Raw genomic sequence first — 5,562 nt, 5'->3', positions numbered from 1 at the left:
CACACATAGAAAAATTAATAATTAAAAGCACAATAAATGAGTATAATATAAAGTAAAGTAAATATCATAAGATAAATATAATAAAAAGATTACACGTGTTTCATAACCAATTTTCAAATAGAAAAGAAATTTAAATCGATTAAAATCAATTGAAATTATCGAAAATAAATTCTATTCAAAAATATAGCTACTCGTCAGATCGTAATATATATATATATATATATATATTTCTCATGTTAAACAAATCCCTAAACTCTGTAGAATTGAAATTCTTACTCTACATTGGGTGTGATAGTTTGTTTACATATTAATGTTACTGCAATATTACTTACATTTTATGATTCTTCTTTTCATATTGGTGACCGTTTCTGAAAGTAAAGTAATGTTATTTCGTAACTATTCGTTATCTTGGCCAAATGAGATAATTTTCTATATTTAACAAAAGATTAAACATTACCTAACTGTTCTTGTCTGCCTCATTTAGACTTTGACATGATACTTCCTCGTAAAATTATGGTACCTATAATGTATATGATTTCATTTGATGGAAGCATTTTTTTATAGTGTTAAGTGTTCATTTTATTAGCTCTGAAACATAATTTTAGCTCGTAGTTTCATATGTGTCAAGTATACAATGTAAAAGCTTCAACTGTCATGATATTTTTTATGGTCAGACATAATCTTTTGATAGTTACTTGATAAGCATGCGTGGAACCTCAGAGGAGCTCAGTAGGAGGAAAGTTTCTCTGCTATTCTGGAAGTTCTTCCGTGGCCGATAGAATGATAATATTCTGCAGTGTATTTCACCTTTAAAGTCGCGTTGGTAGAGCCATAACTGATTTGTTTGGTTATTTCGCCCCCCATGTGTAATCAAGTTTATTTTACTCATAAAATATGAACACAGTCATAATCAGATTCTAAAATTTGCTCTCGTGTCATAGTGTAAGGTGAGTCTCTTTGTAAAATAGGAATGAAACACTTTGATTCTGAAGGCAACTGTTTAGAAGTATCGAAGATATTCATGTACTTATCGATGATAAAGACATCTTCTTCAGAAGAGACAATTGCCCTGAAGCTTCTCTCATTTGTCACCAAAATAAATAAAACAAAATTCAGTAATCTGAGAAGAAATATCTACTCTACCGCTCAAAGCGACAAATCAAAACAGAAAAAAAAATCAAGCTAAGCCTTCTTTAAATCTTATATCCAGCTATCTGACAGAAAAGGTAGCATAAACAAATATTGTCAATGATAGGAAGAAATTAAACGCATGATAGTGATATGTAATAACCAAGTCTACGGTGTCATAACTAAGCTTTGATTTAGCTACAAAAAAAAAATATTCAAATTGATTGAGGAAAATGTAGGTGAGTTACTCAATAACCGTATTTCCTAATTACAGAAAAATCATTAATAGATAACCAGTAAGGAAAACTTTCATGTTATTTCTAGCATCTTTAAAAAGTATTAACAAATTTTTAGAATTACTCATATTTCTGAATATCACAGTAATATGATTTTATGCGGCGTTGTTTGAGAAGAATATTTATAATGTAGGAAGTTATTACATAAACATAATTAAATGATTCTTATTTTCTAATCAAACACAATATATTACGTAACAGAATAACTTATAAGTATTCAAAATGATTTCTATCATACGATTTCTATCATAATATAATTATTTGCAAGACAGTTTTACATTAAGTACATAAAAATAATGTTGATATTCATTTTTTCTTTGTATGATGTTATTTTGTGAGGCAGAAACTGTGTATTCGAAGCAGACTTGATACATGTCAATGCTAAACATCATGTGGAACGTAAAATATTAAATTAGCCTCATAATACTGTCATATTAAATTGTGACAGACAAATGTGCCTATATACACACATACACACGCGTATTTAAGAATACATACATGCACATTTATGTATCTATCTACGTATATTTATATATGTTGTGCATGTAAATATATATGTATATGCGTATATGCATTCACACCCATATATATGTGTATATAAAGTTGGAAAGTGACGTATATATAAGAAATTCGCTTTAAAACGAAGCGATGGTAGGCTCGAATTTAAATCGAGTCTTCGTTTAAGGCGAAGTCACTTCATATAACTTCGATTGACCTATACCGTGTGAATGAAATTGTGTAGACAGAAACGGTCTACACCAGAAACCCGTAAGATCCGCCTTTTGTCTCTTCCAGTAGCTCATCTGTTGCACTGAGGCAATCTTCTTGGTATAGTAGCTCTATGTATATAAATAATTATGAATATACATGTGAAGTAAAGTACGTAAAAAACCCCTTCGGTCATGAATAACCATGGGATAGCACCTAAAGAATTCCCCTCCGAGGCACAAGTATGTGCAAGGTTGTTTATGGAATACCAGTCTTGGTCCATGCATACCGTCTTCCCCTCTCCACGCCACCGACATTATCCAAGAATATAGCAAAGGACGATACAGCTTGGCACCATTGACGTCGCAACTCATATTTCTGCAGCTCAGTGACCTGGAGCAGCGGGAAATAAAGTGTCTTGCTCAAGAACACAACACAACGTGAGTGTGTGTGTGTATTTACATTATATACGTGTAAATATTGTGTGACATGACTATTCTCTTCGTATTCGAGGTCTGATCAATAAGTATCCGGACCTTTGCTATAGTAACGCAGCTAAATCATGCAGAGTGAAGCTGCTTGGCAAAGATTGACCTTGAACTCCGCTGTGCATGCGCACTAACTTTTAACATTTTAACTCACTTTCGCTGTGTACAGCAGTACTTGGAAGGAAGGTGTGTAGCGCGTGAGCGTCGCATTGACCATGACGGAGAAGGTTCTCATGGCGACACCTTCTCAGAGGCCAACGCAGAGTTACAAAGAGTGTATGGATGGGAGTGTATGAGGCCGCACCCAAGTGTACGAGTGGTTCCAAGATGGCCGAAAAACGTCGATATTCACGAACGCTCTGGAAGACCCGCAACCAGCAGAACTGAGAAAAACATCGCAGATGTGCGTGCAACTGTGAATGGAAATCACCAAATAACCATCTGTGAGATATCAGACGATGTGCAGATTGGTTAGGCTTTAGTTTAGTCCATTATCACTGAAGATTTGGGTATGAGACGCGTGTCTGCCAAGTTTGTGTCAAACCTCATTACAGCTGACCAAAAGGACACTCGGGTTTCAGTTGTACAAGATCTCCTGGATTGTGTTGAGGACGATAAAAACTCTTTGAAAACTTTGCGTAGCTCTCTGAGCAGGTATCGACAAACTTTTCGCAAACTTTGATGCAGATTTTCTGCTCAAATTTCTCTGTCATGTTTAATGCGACGATCACACGCTACACAACTTCATTCGAAGCACTGTTTTAAACAGCGGAAGTAAGCTAGAACGTTAAAACTTAGTGCGCATGGACAACAGAAAGGTCAATCTGTGCCAAGAGGCTTCATTCTGCGGGCTTTAGTTTCATTACTATAGCAAAAGTCCGGATACTTATTGATCAGACAACGTTGGCATAAATATTTTATATATACATATACACCGGTACTACATGAAGAAGATTGCTTCGGTGCAACACATGAGCTATTGGGAGAGGTTAAAAGAATTCAGGCTTTACTCCTGAGAGAGAAAACCAGGAAATGCATGTAGTAAGTGAATAGAGTTGAAACATCTTGGAGCGTCTAGTAATTAACGTTGGGATTGAAAGCTGTACTAACCCATGAGTTAAACATCGCTGAATAGTATCGAATAACCCACTCGCTCAATCTTATTAAGGACCGATCCTGAAACAAATTAAAACCTGAAAGTCGACACATTATCAATACCCCGCTAAAAAGCCTCAGAACTCTACAACGCGTTGATATGAATATGTTTAAAGAATATTTAGAGAAATTCATATCTAAACTACAAAAAGAAACGCGAATGAGGTCAGCTTTCTCCAAATAACTGCTTCACCAAAACGAAATCCGGTGAGAGAGCATGGAAGACCGATGAAATAAATGGAACACATACCAATGGTGCCATTCCAGGATGGCCATAGCTTCTGGTGCAGCCAGCAAAAATATACATACATAAATATACACTTATATTACATATTTCTCGTGTTATGATTTCTAACAACCATAATTTTACTCATATAAAAAAAAGAAATGTCTATACATTTGAAATATGAAATATATTTTATCAAGAATGATATCTTACGGGGCTGTAGACACAATTCACTACCATTCAACTTACTCACCAATATATAAACATTGTTATTATATTTATTCTGAAACAGAAAACAATATGTGACTAGACAAATATAATCATGAGATCAATAAGAGAAGGAAGAGAAGCAACGGAGACAGTGTGAATATATAGAAAAATTGTTGAGATTGTTTGGAGTCGTATATGGAATGCTGACTAATTAGATTTAGGTATTATGTAAATAAATATTTAGAAGTCATGACTAGTTATCGGACGTTCTATGTATAATGTCTGACCATCCGAAAAGTAATTTTTTAATGGACTTGTTTTTTTTTTCTTTATATAATGTAATCAATATAGACAGTTAAAAAATTTATATTATGTTATTTAATTTTGAATTAAAAATATCGATAATTATAAATGTGGAATAATTATTATTCAATTTAAAAGATGGAAAAAATAGTTTAAAATCAATTTATTTCGTACTTGTTTTGATATATTAATTCACAAGTCGATACTATTCTTAGCAGGAGTAACAAAAATATGGTAGACAAAATTTGCAATAATAAAGATTATAAAACCGTTTGGCGTGAAATAACCTGTACAAGTAAGTCGGAGATATATAAGATTTTCTGGAGTTTACTTAAAAAAATATATTAAAACTAACTATCAGGTTTATCAAGATGCGGAAGAAATAACTAACACGTCTCAAATATATACTAATACAGAAATGAGGTTTTTCAAATAACTGGCACTTTCAATATTATAAGAATACGATTGTACAAAACAGTGTTTTCTGTTGATTAGTTGTCACCTACAAAATACAGCTGATCTTCCCATTATGTATGTATATATATATATATATAGTTGAAATTTATAGAAAAGGAAAAGATGAAAACAGGAGTGGGAACAAAACAAGCATGTGTAGTGATATTATTAGCTCGGGAAAAATGGAAAAATCTTTTACCTTTCGAGCCTGCGCTCTTCGGCAGAAAAGAAGAAGAGGAAATAGAGAGAGAAAAAAATGAGAGGGAAAAAACGTGTAAAGTTCCGCGTTTCGGCATGGTGATACTTTTGCCTGAATATAATTTATCTATCTGGTTACTTTTAAGCTAGCTCCTGTGGAGGGATCTTCATTAGGCTTTGGGTCCAACAATGACACTTCATGCACTGAGTGCATATTAAATCTTATTAAACTTACTCTCTTTTACTTGCTTCAGTCATTTGACTGCGCCTATGCTGGAGCACCGCCTTAAGTCGAACAAATCGACCCCAGGACTTATTCTTTGTAAGCATGGTACTTATTCTATCGTTTCTTTTGCAGAACCGCTAAGTGACGCGGACGTAAACATACCAGCAT

At 33.8% G+C, this 5,562-nt stretch overlaps 1 protein-coding gene across 11 annotated transcripts in view; it reads right to left on the bottom strand.

Moving 5' to 3' along the window:
* The window catches only part of LOC128247032 (glutamate receptor ionotropic, NMDA 2B-like), a 1,034,258-nt gene that overhangs the window by 462,003 nt on the left and 566,693 nt on the right, over positions 1 to 5,562 (bottom strand). For 3 of the 11 annotated variants that reach the window (XM_052965637.1, XM_052965633.1, XM_052965636.1), the window contains one exon: positions 333 to 368. The exons of the other annotated variants lie outside the window; for them this stretch is intronic. The gene's annotated coding sequence lies outside the window, so the exon portion shown is untranslated. The remainder of the gene's footprint in view (positions 1 to 332; positions 369 to 5,562) is intronic. 11 annotated transcript variants of the gene reach the window in all.

This window comes from Octopus bimaculoides, chromosome 2 (assembly GCF_001194135.2).
Source record: "Octopus bimaculoides isolate UCB-OBI-ISO-001 chromosome 2, ASM119413v2, whole genome shotgun sequence".
NCBI classification, from domain to species: domain Eukaryota; kingdom Metazoa; phylum Mollusca; class Cephalopoda; order Octopoda; family Octopodidae; genus Octopus; species Octopus bimaculoides.
This window is presented reverse-complemented; position numbering and strand designations above follow the sequence as displayed.